Source organism: Macaca fascicularis, chromosome 20 (assembly GCF_037993035.2).
Source record: "Macaca fascicularis isolate 582-1 chromosome 20, T2T-MFA8v1.1".
NCBI classification, from domain to species: Eukaryota; Metazoa; Chordata; class Mammalia; order Primates; family Cercopithecidae; genus Macaca; species Macaca fascicularis.
The window spans coordinates 8,857,510-8,872,618 of NC_088394.1; the positions used below are offsets into that span (position 1 = coordinate 8,857,510).

A 15,109-nucleotide genomic window follows, 5' to 3' on the forward strand; every position below is an offset into this window, starting at 1 on the left:
TGACAATCTTTGTCTTTAAATTACATTATTTCATCGATTTACATTTAACATAATTTGTGATATATTTAGGTTTAACATCCCCTTACTAATTTTCCTATTTGTCCCATTTCTTCTATGTCCCTTTTTCTCATTTCTCTTGACTTCTGTTGGAGTATTTTTGTTACTCTATCTCAGCTTCTGTTGACATAATAATTATGCATACTTTTACTACTCTTTTTTTTGAGACAGAGCCTTACCTTTTTTTTTTTTTTTTTTTTTTTTTTTTTTTTTTTAGATGGGGTCTTTCTCTGAAGTGCAGTAGCACGATCTTGGCTCACTGCAACCTCCACCTCCCAGGTTCAAGTGATTCTCCTGCCTCAACCTCCTGAGTAGCTGGGATTACAGATGTCTGCCACCACGCCTGGCCAATTTTTGTATTTTTAGTAGAGACTGGGTTTTGCCATGTTGCCCAGGGTGGTCTTGAACTCCTGACCTCAGGTGATCCACCTGCCTCAGCCTCCCAAAGTGCTGGGATTATAGGCATAAGACACCACACCTCGCCATTTACTGCTCTTTTAATAGTTGCCCTAGAGATTATAGGATGCATCCTTGACTATAGTCAAATATAAGTTACTGCTTTAATTGCTTTCCTGATGTTAGAACCTTAGTATACTTTATCTCCATTTACTGTCTCTCCTGCCTTTTGTCATATTATCATATATTTTCAGTCTATATATATTTTAAATCACATAAGATAATATTATTTTTCCATATAGCAAATACATACATATTTTATATACATACATATTCAAATATATTCAGATTTTTAAAATCCTTCTTTATTTCTTTATGTATATATACATGTATATATATAGTAACATATAGTATATATAGAATTCAACGTTGAAATTTGCTTTTTCCCTGTGTTTCATTCAGATTTGCATTTTTTCCCTAAGAATCGGCTATCATATTTATTACTATTTCTGTGAATATGATGTGGATTTTTTTCTCTGTTTTTATAATTTTCTGTCTTTATTTTTCAACAATATGACTATAATATAATATAGAGTGGTTGTATTTGTATTTATCTTACTTTAGTTTGTAGTGCTTCCTGAATCTGTGGGTTTATGCCTTTCAACAATTTGGGGAACATCTCAGTAATTGTTTCTTCAAATATTTCTTGTTTCATCCAATTCTGATACCTCAGATACATACATGTTGTTAGAGCAAACACTGTGCCCCATTTACCACTTTTCTGGGCTTTTTTATTTTTTATTTTTTTGTAATAAATACCTTTTTCCTAGAACTTTTGTCTGAATGCCTTCTACTAACACCCTCTATTTCATTAATACTCTCTTCATATATGCTCAATTTGTGATTTAATTATTATAATGATTTTTACAATTCTAGAGTTTGACTGCAGTTAACTTTTCCATATTCCCATTAATTTTCTAAATTCTCTATCTCATATCATTTTCTGAATATCTTAATCAGAGTTGTTTTTCAGTCCATATTTGACATACTATCCAATATCTGAATCACTCTGGTTTTGTTTCTGTTGTCCATTTTTTTCTATCAGCTTCATCTCTTGGTATGCCTGATCATTTCTGGATGAATACCATACAACATAAATTTTTGAAAAGTATAAAGGATTTGCATTATCTTTCTCTTGGAGGTATTTATTTGCTTCTAGCAGAAAGTTTAATTAAGAATGGATCACCTTCATGCAATTAAGAATCAAGATTATCCAAAGTATGTTGTAATGTTTTAAGAACATTTCTATTTTTACTTCAGCTCTCCCCCTAGGATGTGGTCTTTCCGTTGTCCTAACTAAATGCCTGCCATGCATATAGAGCTCTGCACTCTAACGAATCCTAAACTTAATCCTCACCTCCTCTTTACCCTTGGCTAGATACATAGCCTCCCAGCAGCAAGTTTCTGCACAGTGATTCTGCCACTTATCCTGTTCTCCTCTCATAAATTAGCCAATAATTAAAGAGAAAAATTAACATAGATTATCAGGCTCTGTTCTTGAACTTCCTCTCTTCCTGAAATCTTGACCACATGAGTCTCAGAATGTCTGGATAATTCCGAACTCCATATTTGCTTTTCTCTTTGGCCTCCACAATGCTTTAAGACTGAAAAACATTCAAGTCTATTTCTCTGGCTCTTAGAAGATGCGTTCCACTCAGATTCTCCAGTTTGCTGGGCTAACTCAGCAGGTTTTCCTTCTCTCCAGAACCTCCCCCAACTTCAATGTATAGCTGATTTGATAACTATCAAATGCCTTTTATTATATTAAGTGTTTTTTTTTTATGTTCCTGGTGAAAGTGTTGATCTAATACAAATGTGTTTTTCAGAATTGGATATTTGGTTCCATACTTCAAGCTGTGGAATTTGTTAGAATCTAATTTCTAGAGAAGCCACAATTATCTGTGTCTTCAAACTGAGCCCCAGAAATCTGAAGGCAATTTTCTTCTAGGTCTTGTGGTTTCACTTGGGTACCCCTCAAATGAACCCCCATTTTGCTACAGGGATGGAAACCCAGAGGAAGCCTGTGATTTTCAAGAATGCCGTCTGGTCCCTTGGCAGCTTCACACCTACATTCCCTCTTCAGAAAGAACGCCTAGTTCCATATGTTCCCCCAGACGGGAAGCTCTGTCCAGGGCCTCTTTCCAAAAGCAAGTATAATTTCCCACACTGAGAGTTTGGGATTTTTTTTTTATTGTTGTTTCTTTAGGCTTTCATATAAGTCATTTAAGGTAAGTTCTCCGAGCAGTTTTGAAGTCTGTCATTTGAATGCAAAACTTGAAACAACACTGGATGCTGGGAGTCAAGAGTAGATTCCTCTCTCAAGGCCTTGGTTTCCCCATCTTTCCAATGTGGGCCCTTGTCTAAACCCTTTCACCCCTAAGATGACATTTGAAAATTCCATTCCCTCCTTTCAGCAGTCAACCTGTCTGAGTTCTCATGCCTAGATTCTGCACTCCCTACACCCTCTGCTTCTGCCACATCTCTCACTCTAGGTAACTGCAAACTGGTTTCTCCTTCATTCCGTCTTTCTGCATGCTATGGTTTGAATGTGTCCCTCCAAAATTCAGGTGTTGAAGCTTAATGGCCAGTGTAATAGGATTAAGAGATGAGACCTTGAAGAGGTGATCAGGCTATGAGGGCTCCTCCTTTATAAAGAGATTGGAGCCATTGTACAAAAAATCTTTATGCAGGGTTCAATTTTCTTGCCCTCTGCCACCGGCCATGTGAGGATCTAGCATTTCTTCTCTCAAGAGGATGCAGCAACAACACGCCATCTTGGAAGCAGAGGACAGCCCTCTGCAGACACCAAACCTGCCAGCTCCTTGCTCTTGGACTTCCCAGCCTCCAGAATTGTGAGTAAATGGATTTCTGTTCTTTATAAATTACCAAGTTTATAGTGTTTTGTTATAGCAACACACATGGATTTAGATACCACCTCAAACCCATTCCTTAAAATTGAAGCAACTTCTATGTAATATTCCTAAAATACACACTTAAGTCATGTTCATCTCTCTATCTAAAATGTTTCAGTATTATATGCAGTGCTCTTTTACTTTATTGGTGTGAGTGTAAGCTCACTGCAGTTTCCCTAAAACAAAATTTGGCAATGTAAACTATTAAAAATGCACATATTCTTTATCCTGAGATTCCAATTTTCCTGACTTACCTTCAGAGGTAGTAGTCAAGTATATTTGTTACAACATTGCTCACCACAAACCCTGGTTAAAAAAAAAACTAAATGATTGTTACTTAATGCTGTTTAAATAAATTATGCTTACTCTAGCAGGAATGCCATGTGGCTTAGCAAAAACAGAAACAACAACAACAAAAAAACAAGAGATGGATGCTTAAATGCTTTTATGGTTTAATTGCCAAGATATTCTTCAAGCAAAAAAAAAAAATCAAATTAAAAAACAAGTTCTAGGCTGGACACAATGGCTCATACCTGTAATTCCAACAACTGGGGAGGCCAAGACAGGCAGATCACTTGATGTCAGGAATTCGAGACTAACCTGGTCAACATGGTGAAACCCCATCTCCACTAAAACTACAAAAATTAGCCAGGTGTGGTGGTACATGGCTGTAATCCCAGCTACTCAGGAGACTGAGGCAAGAGAATCACTTGAATCCGGGAGGCAGAGGTTTCAGTGAGCCAAGATCACATTGCTGCACTCCTTCCTGGGTGACAGAGCAAGACTCTATCTAAACAACAACAACAAAAAAAGTGTACATAGGATAATCTAATCATTTATATGTTGAAAAAATGTGACAGGAAAGTATGTTATATACTTTTTCATGCATGTTTTATCTGTTTTTTTTTTTCACACTGAAATGTGACCTCCATGAGTGGAAGGACATTGTCTTCATCCTCTTACTCCCTGCTCTATCTTCAGTATGTAGGCATAATAAGTGTCAATAAATAGTTGCTTAATGTATCAAAGAATAGAACCTGGATGATAAAGGCTCTCGAGTGGGTGAGAAAGTTGCTTTGTATTGTTTTCCCCACAAATTCTAGAGTAGGGAAGCTCCAGTCAGGCTGAATCCCCTTCCCACCATACTACCTGACCTCCGGCCACCCCGACCTACTTGCTCTGTGCTAAAAACACAGGGGTTGACCACAGCAGGAAACATGTACTCACTCTGTCTCCTCTACCTCTGATCACCTTCCCAGCCCTCCCACTAAACTCCCACTCACCTAGCTTTAATATCTGACTCCATTATTTTAGTTGCAAACATACTTGCTCCTTTCTCTAGATTTCTTCAGCCTCCCAAAGTATCTACTTCTTAACCATGACTGAAGATTGCCATTTTTTTACCTGGACAGAGACCAACTCTTACTCATCTTCACATAAGGAGACCAGAAGAGTACCCAGAAAACAGTGGATGCCAATCAACGTTTAAGAATTTAAAAGTTTCATTATACTAAATAAGTGGAGACAGCCCAAATGTTCATTAACTGCTGATTGTATAAATAAAATGCAGGATATATACATTCAAAGAAGTGTTATCCAGTGCTAAAAAGAAATTAAGTGCTGGCCAAGCACGATGGTTCATGCCTGTTATCCCAGCACTTTGAGAGGCCAAGTCTGGTGGATCACTTGAGGTCAGGAGTTAGAGGCCAGCCTGGCCATATGGCAAAACCTTGTCTCTAGTGAAAATACAAAAACTAGCCTGGTGGGGTGGCACCAACTGTAATCCCAACTACTGAGGGGACTGAGGCATGAGAATTGCTGGAACCCAGGAGGCAGAGGTTGCAGAGAGTCGAGATCCTGCCACCGAATTCCAGACTCCATCCCCCCCCAAAAAAAGAAATTAAGTACTGATACGTTCTGCAATGCTGATGAATCTTGAAAACATAACATTAAATTTAAAAAGCCAATCAAGAAGGACCACATATTATATAATTGTATTTATATGAAGTGTCCAGAATAGGGAAATTAATAAAGACAGAAAATAGATCATTGAGTTCCTAGGGCTGAAAGGATTAGGGGAGTAGAGGCTAAGGAGTGCCTACTTTCTTTTCAGGAAATGGAAACATTCAAATCAATGTGGTGATGAATGCACAACTCTGTAAATATACTAAATGCCATTGAATTGTACATTTTAGATAAGTGAATTTGTCTGGCATGTAAATTATATCTTAATGAAATTTTTTAAGTTTTGAAAATAGTGTGAATAAATGAGTGAAGGAGTAAATCATGAATAATACAGGCTAATGGGACATTCGTTAAGGTAGAAGTATAGTATCATTTGAATTTGTGTCCCCACCCAAATCTCATGTCAAATGGTAATCCCCAATGTTGGAGGAGGGGCATGGTGAGAGGTGATTCAATCATGGGGGGTAGACTTTCCCTTTGCTGATCTTGTGATAGCGCGTGACTTCTCACAATATCTCGTTGTTTAAAAGTGTATAGCATCTCCGTCTTCTCTCTTCCTCCTGCTCCAGCCAAGTAAGACATGCCTGCTTTCCTTTTGCCTTCTGCCATGATTGTAAGTTTCCTGAGGCCTCCCTAGTCACGCTTCCTGTACAGCCAACAGAACCATGAGCCAATTAAACTTTTTTTTTTTAATAAATTACCCATTCTTGGGTAGTTCTTACAGCAATGTAAGAATGGACTAATACGAGGTAAAAATTCTCCCTCACTTAACTCCCTATACCTCCCAAAACAATGCCTCCAAAATTATTGACTTATTTATAAAACAGATATCAACAAGTCTGTTGTGTGTCTTCACAATGCTAGGCACTGGGGATAGAAAAGTGAATAAAACAGGAATATTCTTCTTTATCATATAGCTAATTGCTCAAGGTGATAGTCTAATATTTAACAAAGCGTTTCACAAAAAGGTTTATTATTATTATTTCAATTGTATTAAACATTACAATATCGGAAGCACCAAGAGAGTATAAGGATATTGCTTGTCTCATCCAGACAAGGCCCCCAAGGTCTGGTAATTTTCATGCCTAATACCACCCATGTGTCTGGGCATTTTCTAGGAACGTTGCCTGGCTTCACCTTCTCACAAACCAACTGAACTTTTAGTAAAAGAATGACGAGATGGGCAGTGTATGCTTGGAGTCTCCTGTCCTGTTGCTGCAGGTATGAATAGCTCTACATGGGGTTCTGGGGAACACCTGCGGATTTAGTCTGGATACTGCTCTTGGATCCAAATCGCCAAACCCGCCTTCCCATGCTCAGCGACATGATAGATAGCTTTAATTACACCAGCTTTAGAACTCTTCCAGGCCTTCGCTGATGCATTTCATTTCCTTCTGCTATGGGCCCCTGATGCCTGGTGATATAACTCAGCGGAAGACATTCCTAGGAGGGATTTTGAAACCTAAACCTCCAACTCTGCTGATGTTGCAGGTATTGACTGAACTGGGCTCCCTGGACCTCCTTTCTTAGAGTTGTGATTCAGTTTCAGGAGCTCATGAAAATCTGGGCAAGCCAGGCTTGGACGGAAACTCCTGTATCCCCATCATCTGCGGGACAGAGTCCAAATTCCTGCTGTGGTGTAAAGGGTCCTCTAAATCAGGCATTTGCACATTGACCCCTTGCACAGCCTTCGCTATTCCGCTCACTGTCCTCATCTTTACCAGCACTTTACCAGCAGCATTTATTAAGCCCTCACTGTGTACTACACATTACACTGAACCCTGTGCTTGGATCGTGTCATCTCAACCCCCCAGTAACCCTTTGAGGCCAAAAGTGTTCTTATCTTTATTCTACAGAAAAAAAATACGCATACATATTTATATACACGGAAGGGGAATAACTTTCCCAAGTCTTACAGCTAATACGTGGTAATACCCGGATTTCAACTCAGGCCTTCCAACTGTGATTTTAATCACCTCCCTATTTCACGTGAGCAATACCAAATTACTTGCAATTCCCCCAGTGTGCAGTTTTCTCATGACTCTGGGCAGGAATGGATCTGGTTTTTGTAGGGCTGAAAGCGTATACAGTTTTGGAGTCCCTCTACGAGAAAAAAGAAGGCAAAAGTAAAGCACTACGGAAAATTTCTATATTAAAGTGACACTTATTTCAAATACTAAAAAGATGGCATATTGCAAGTCTTAAAAACCTAGTAAAATTCACAAAAATCTGCAAAAAGGAAATATTTCTGCAATTTTCTGTTTGGCATAGATAATATGATTTTCCTACATATTTTTGTGTTTCTATTTATCGATTGCTTCTTCATATGCCAAAAATTGTGTAATATCATCTTCTACAAGGAGAATAGAAGGATCGTTTAGAATTTCCTCAAGGGCAGAGGTTGGTAAACTGCAGGGTGAGGCCAAGTGCCGTTTTTGTGAATAAAGTTTTATTAGAACAAAGTCATGCCTATTGATTTACCTATTGTCTGTGGCTGCTTTTTTGCTACAATGAGACAGAATTGAGTTCTTGCAGTAGGGAATGTATGCCCATAAAGCCTAAAATATTTACTATCTGGTCTTTTGCATAAAAAGTTTGCCAACTCTAGTGTGATGGCCTCTGAAGGAAAGTCTTTAAAAGTAAGGTGCTCCAAAACTTAGCTCCGTTCACTTCCCATTATACACTTTGCAGTGTCTAGGAATGTCCTCCCAGTCCAGATTTCTCCTTTGAGATTTAACACAGGTGTGTCCTCCCCCAGAAAGCACTCCCTGGGCCCTCCTCATCATTTTATAACTAGGGCCACCCCTCTGTCCTCCCACACTCCCATGCGAACCCCCCTTCTTTTATTATGGAAAAATAAAAAAAAAAATTTCTCGAAACTTCCCTCCAATTGGGCCACATAGATCATATTAATTTACCCTCCTTTGAGGAGGATGCAAGGATGTTGGTGTGATTTGACCAGGGATAAACACTCGAAAGCTAAAACGATCCACACTGATTTGGAAAGGTTGACGGATATGGCTAGCTGACTGCCTCATCTCTGGTCCATCTTTTTTATTTAGCAAAGGAATGTGATTTTGTAGAGAACAACACTGCATAAGTTCAAAGACTCCACTTTTTAACCTCATGGACAATTCTGGTCAATAAGATCTAAGTGGAAGTGTTGTGTAGGATTTTTTTAAAAGCTGTCCAGGCACGTTGGCTTGTATCTGTAATCCCAGCAATTTGGAAGGCCGAGGCGGGTAGGTCACTTGAGGCCAGAAGTTTGAGACCAGGCTGGCCAACATGGTGAAACCCCATCTCTACTAAAAATACAAAAATTAGCTGGGCGTGGTGGTGGGCTCCTATAATCCAACCTACTAGGGAGGCTGAGGCAAGGGAATCACTTAAGCCCGGGAGGCGGAGGTTGCAGTGAGCCGAGATCGCACCAGTGCATTTCAGCCTGGGTGACAGAGAGAGACTCTGTCTCAAAAAACAAAACAAAACCAAAAGGTTAACTATTGAAAGCTGTCTCAGCTTAGCAATCACTCCTTCTCTCATAACCACTCTTCCTTCCTTTTGCTTCTAATAATATAGATGTGATGGCTGGAACATCAGCAGTCATTCTGGACTGTGAGGAGAATTTGTGTATGGAAATCAGTGTTAGGATTAACAAAGTAAAAATATGAAAGCTACCCTGGATCTAAGCTGACCCTGTGAAGCCACTGTAAGTGTTCTAATTACCTATCCTCAGACTACTCTTATGTTAATGAATAAATTCTTTTTTTTTTTTTTTTTTTTTGAGACGGAGTCTCGCTCTGTCGCCCAGACTGGAGTGCAGTGGCCGGATCTCAGCTCACTGCAAGCTCCGCCTCCCGGGTTTACGCTATTCTCCTGCCTCAGCCTCCCGAGTAGCTGGGACTACAGGCGCCAGCCACCTCGCCCGGCTAGTTTTTTGTATTTTTTAGTAGAGACGGGGTTTCACCGTGTTAGCCAGGATGGTCTCGATCTCCTGACCTCGTGATCCGCCCGTCTCGGCCTCCCAAAGTGCTGGGATTACAGGCTTGAGCCACCGCGCCCGGCCACATGAATAAATTCTTGTGTGATCAAACCACTATAGATGAATCTCTATTCCTAGCAATGAAATGCATCTCCTAAATAGGTGAAAAGACACAATTCTGCTGGGCGCAGTGGCTCACACCTGTAATCCCAGCACTTAGGGAGTATGACGTGAATGGATCACCTGAGATCGGGAGCTCAAGACCAGCCTGACCGACATGGAGAAACCCTGTCTCTACTAAAAATACAAAATTAGCCATGCATGGTGGTGCACGTCTGTAATCACAGCTACTCGGGAGGCTGAGGCATGAGAATCACTTGAACCCGGGAGGCGGAGGTTGTGGTGAGCCAAGATTGCACCCATGCACTCCAGCCTGGGCAAAAAGAGTGAAACTCCAAAAAAGAAAAGAGAAAGAAAGAGGGAAGGAAGGAAGGAAGGAAGGAAAGAAGGAAGGAAGGAAGGAAGGACAGAGAGAGAGAGAAAAGAAAGAAAGAGAAAGAAAAGAAGAAAGGAAGAAAAGGAAGGAAGGAAGGAATGAAGGAAGGAAGGAAGGAAGGAAGGAAAGAAAAGAAGGGCACAAGTCTTAGATTATTTAATCAAATAGAGTGAGAAGTGAGAAACACTTTGGGACTATTAAATAAAATAAACATTAGATTTTTGTCATATGATTTTGCAAATTAATGATAATTGACCTTGAATGAGGCACTAAACAGATTGTGTTATGAGAGAAGTTATCTTAGAATATGTCTTAATCAAGACAGTGTTGGTTGGTGCCAAATAAGAATTCTAACATTTATGTATTTAAGCCAAGAAAAAAAAAAAAAAAGAGCATGTATTTGTACTTGTAACTGGGAAGAATGGTATTGGATCCAAGGAATCAAATAGTCATTACCTTTGGTCTTTCTCGCTTCCTATGCAAATGCCTTTTCCACGTTACTGGAAAATAGGAAGCTGTAGCTAAAACAGCTAAGGCCTAGAATATTTTCATTTGGAACCCAGAGGAAATATATTATTTTTCTCTGCCAGTGTCCATGCAGAAAAATCCCAGAGAAGAGCTCTGATTGGTCAGTGAGGATCACAAGCCCACCAATTGGTAGGGGTGAGTATGGTAACTGTGCAGTCTTGGTCACATGCTAGCCCATGTGGTCAGGAGACAGAATATCATGTTTAGCAGCCCCTCTGGAATCACATCAAACATAAAGTTAAACGGATAACGGTAGATGAAGTATGCCCCAAAGGGATGCCTTACTCAAAGACGTGGGTTTATTCAAAAACCACAGTGTTCACTCTTTAGAACCTGTCTGTCGTCCACAGTAGACAGGAACATAGATTTGAAATTCCCTCGTGTAGATGATCTTTGAGGTGGTGGCTGTTGAGAACAAGAGTCAGACCTGGTTTTTGTCTTTGGCACATGGAAGACACCCTATAAATGAATGCTGGATGAATAGGTGTTTAAATCTTCACCAATAGAAGCTTACTTTTGTAATTTTGTAATAAGAGAATTAGTAACCATTTGCAGACTGCCTTGTAAGCCAGGATTTGTTCTCATTTAGTCCTTCAAACAATTCCACATTGTGATGACTTAAGTGAGGCTTAGAGTCATCCAGTCACTTGTCTGGAGCCATACTGAACTGGAGTAAGATTCAAACTCCATTCTTATCTGGATCCAAAATCCATGTTTTTCCTTGGCAACGCACTGCCTCTAAAAGTAATCGAGTTGGTATATCTTACTATAGAACTATGCATGTTTTTCTTCTCAAATCATCTTGGAGATCATCAGCACCACAGATCTGGTTGCCCATAAAAATCAACTTGGGTGCTCACACTGACTCCTGGGCCTTGTTCCTGGTTACTTTCATTTAATATGTGTTGAGAAAGATCTGCATGCAAATCTGTATTCTAGCTACTACTATAAACTGTTACAAGCAAGCAATATTCATAGAAAATGAAACAAATGCTTATGTATTTACCACCAAGTTTAAAAATAAAATGTATCCTGGATGATGGAAGTCTCCATTCTACCCCTCTCTGATTTCATTACACCTTTCCCTCCCCGGCGATGGTGACTTTTATTCTGAATTTTATGTTTGCTATTTCCGTCTATGCTTGAATATGATTACTACAAAGATGTATGTCCACATGTAACATACAGCAATGTTCTGAGTATTTTAATGTTGTATACATGATATAACTTTACATAGTTTTCCACATTTTCTACTCTTACAACTGTATCTTTTGAGATATAATCATATTGATGAAGATAGTACCAGATCCTTTGTTTGCACAGATATATAATATTCTCTTGTTTGAATTTATCAGTTTATTTATCCACATTTTTATTGATGGGCATCTAAGATATTCCCAAGTTTTGACTTTTGCAATGTTGCAGTGGACATTTTTGAACATATCTCCTTGTGCACAGGCATGATAGTATTTAAAAAAAAAAAAAATCGTACTCCAAGGGGTGGAAATACTGGGTCGTATGGAATGGTGAATCTGTATGTTTTTCAAAATGGCTCAGATTATTGTAATGTGTAGCCAAGTTAAAGACATTTAACCAAAGTTCACTAGAAACTACGCCGACTCCAATACGTCGTATTTCATTGTTTGTCAAGCTTCAACTTTCAAATGACATTCCTTGGGATCTTGTTAAAATGCGGGTTCTGATTCAATATCTCTGGAGTGGGGTGTGAGGTTCTGTATTTCTAACAAGCTCCCAGATAATGTCAATGCCGGCGTTCCACAGGCCATATAATGACTATCAAGTTCTACCCGAACAAAAATTAAAACTTATTCTCAACAAAGTGTACTAAGCACTTATTATGGGTTAAGGGCAAAATATATGGGGAAGAATAAGAAGGGTGAACATGCATCCAGTTTTGTCTGGGATAGTCCCAGTTTATGCCTGGACTCTTCATGGCCCTGTTTGAGTGACCAACTTCATAGTCATCCTAAATGAGGCAGTTTATGTGTCTTATGCTCTAACTAGGAAACCTTAAGCAATCAGTAGCTTGGTCAAAGGTAAACTCTCTACTGCATGCAAGAAATTCTAATATCTGAACTGGATTCAGGTTCAGCCTCTTGTGCCCCTGCACAAGAAATTGGGAGCTCCAGCTGTTCTTCTCGGGAAGGTACTCCTATCAACTCCAAATAATGAAAGAGCAAGAAGAAAATCTGGAATACTTTGGTATTTCATAAACTTTTCTCCTTCCTAAAATACTATGGAATTACTTGATTTATACCAAAAAACACTACCACATGAGGATGCAAACGCTAAGCCCAAACAGATGCAATGGTTACAGGGCCATGAAATGTCACTGAAGGCATCGTCATTTGGATTTTGATTATAACAGGATTAAATTAAACAGTTTTGAAGAGACTGCAGACACATCTCTAATATCCTCCGCCCTGCTATGGCTGCTTTCTTTGCATACCCCAGGAAAATGAGTGATTTTTTTCACTCCCAGCTAACCCTTCTTTAACTTTGAGATGTGCTTCTCCAAGCTAAAGGAGAAAGCAATTCGAGAAAAAAATAAATGTGGGCATCTTGTAGCCTTCACTTCAAGTCCTCATCTGCAGGAAAGCGGGGATACGTGCCCTCGCTCTGGCAAAATCCTGCTCCTTGCCTTGCAAGGAGGCGGGATGAACACTTGGCTTGGAGTCCAATATCTGAACTCAGCTTCCAGACTACCTCACATGAGCAATGTGATCTTGGGAAAGCCACTTGCCTTGCTGAGCTCCCAATTCAGTGGCATCTAGATGTTATGGTTTGGATATTTGTCCCCTCCAAATCTCATGTTGATAGGAGATCCCTAATGTCGGAGGTGCTTGGGTCATGGGAGTGGATCCCTCATGAAAGGCTTGGTGCCCTCCCCATGGTAATAGGTGAGTTCTCTGTTAGCTCATGCAAGAGCTGGTTGTTTAGAGGAGTCTGATACCTCCTCCTGTCTTGCTCCCTCTCGGCATATGACACGCCTGCTCACACTTCAGCTTCTACCATGAGTAAAAGCTTCCTGAGGCCTCATCAGAATCTGAGCAGATTGGAGCCATGCTTGTACAGCCTACAGAACTGTGAGCCAAATAAATCTCTTTTCTTTTTCAATTACCCAGTCTCAGGTACTCCTTGATAGCAATGCAAAATGGACTAATAGACTATAATAGAACTAATAGAACAGAAAATCATTCCTTATGGGAAGAACCTCAGACAGAATCATGTTTCAGATAAAGATATGTACAACGAGAAACACACATGAATTTCTCACTGACACAGAGCCAGTGTGGGTTTATAGAGTTTTGCCACAAAAAAAAGGTATGTGCACAAGCTGTCAAATGTAACTAGTTATAAAAATTGAACTTGTTATAAGTGCATCTTAGCTTTTACAGTTCCAGTTGACCTTTATTAACTTTGAAAGATGTACAACATTATAATAGATAATGTGATTATCCATATGCCCTAAATATTTGATAGGAATAATAATTTTATTTTTTTCAAGTGGGCTGGATGCAAATGCAAAATTTCTAGAAGGGTAATAGCTCCTCAGTCCCTTTATGCAATAATTATTGACTTCTCGTGTATAAGCAGGCCTGAAAGTAATGTTTCTTTTTAATTAGTTTCCTGATGACTTTCTTTTTCTTTTTAGATTAAACAATGCCACAGATAAACTTTTGAAGCTAAAGACTCTTTAATGGATATGATCTGTCTGCCTTTCTTTTTCTGACTGTATTCATTATAGGCAAATCAATGAAAATTGATAAACTCATGATGGAAAAAAGGATGTATTTGTATTCATTACAGAGGATTGAAGAAAATAATAAAATGAAATGTTGTTATAGTGAGATATAAACCCAACCTACGGAATTGTTCAATATGAGAATAGCTAGATACATTTCATTACCATGATAGGAGCAGCTCGGAAGCGGAAGCCAATAATTTTAAAAGTCTTGAACACAGGGTTATGCTGACTATACAGTTCAATACGTTAATTGACAATAAATCCTGCTTGCCTCTAAAAGGCGCTTGACTAGTCATTTTCAAGATGGTCATATTTTTTATGATGCGGAACTTTTAATTTACAGGGATGATAAAAATAGATTTACTTTCAGCCACTTGTATTTGATTTAATTACCTAATCAACGATAAATCATCTACTATTGAAAAAGTAATTTAACATAGATGATATTTGGCTGTCATATTTTTGGGTTACTGCTAGGGAGAGTTTGGTGAGTGGAGAGGAAAGAACCTGTGGCAGTGTGAATTTTCTACACTTTTCTTGAAAATCTGCAAAAAGTCTGCAGAGTTGAAATCAGGTGACTTGGCTCCACCTTGGAAAGCCGTCCGTTGTCATTTGTCCTACTTATTTCTTAAACAGATACACCATGGAAGGGTGTGATAGTGTCATCATTGTGGGAAAAATAGGGATTTGATTGTTCTTTAGCATTTTTCTAGCTCTTCTATGCTGTTGTGTCAACCCTAGTGACACGTTTGATGTGAATCTAAAATAGTAGTTAAAATTGACTATGGAAAATAGTGGCTCAGCTCAACTGAACCTTTTAGATTAAATGCCTGATTGATAGATGATGGTTATTTATTATTAAAAAAGAAAGGCGTGGTTTCCTGGAATAAATGGAGGCCCTGAAGCCCCACTGACAGAAAATCTGCTAGAATGTTTCTTTCCAGGCT

The 15,109-nt window shown here is 39.1% G+C and overlaps 1 long non-coding RNA gene across 12 annotated transcripts in view; it reads left to right on the forward strand.

The window, feature by feature from the left end:
- The window catches only part of LOC102142331 (uncharacterized), a 97,958-nt gene that overhangs the window by 23,843 nt on the left and 59,006 nt on the right, over positions 1–15,109 (forward strand). For 8 of the 12 annotated variants that reach the window (XR_010584013.1, XR_010584007.1, XR_010584010.1 and 5 more), the window contains 4 exons: positions 2,514–3,365; positions 6,509–6,611; positions 8,967–9,096; positions 9,532–10,528. This is a non-coding gene — a long non-coding RNA (uncharacterized lncRNA). Of the gene's footprint in view, positions 1–246; positions 3,366–6,508; positions 6,612–8,966; positions 9,097–9,531; positions 10,529–15,109 lie in introns of those variants that run through there. The other 4 variants (XR_010584008.1, XR_010584012.1, XR_012429206.1 and 1 more) reach the window with 3 other exon arrangements.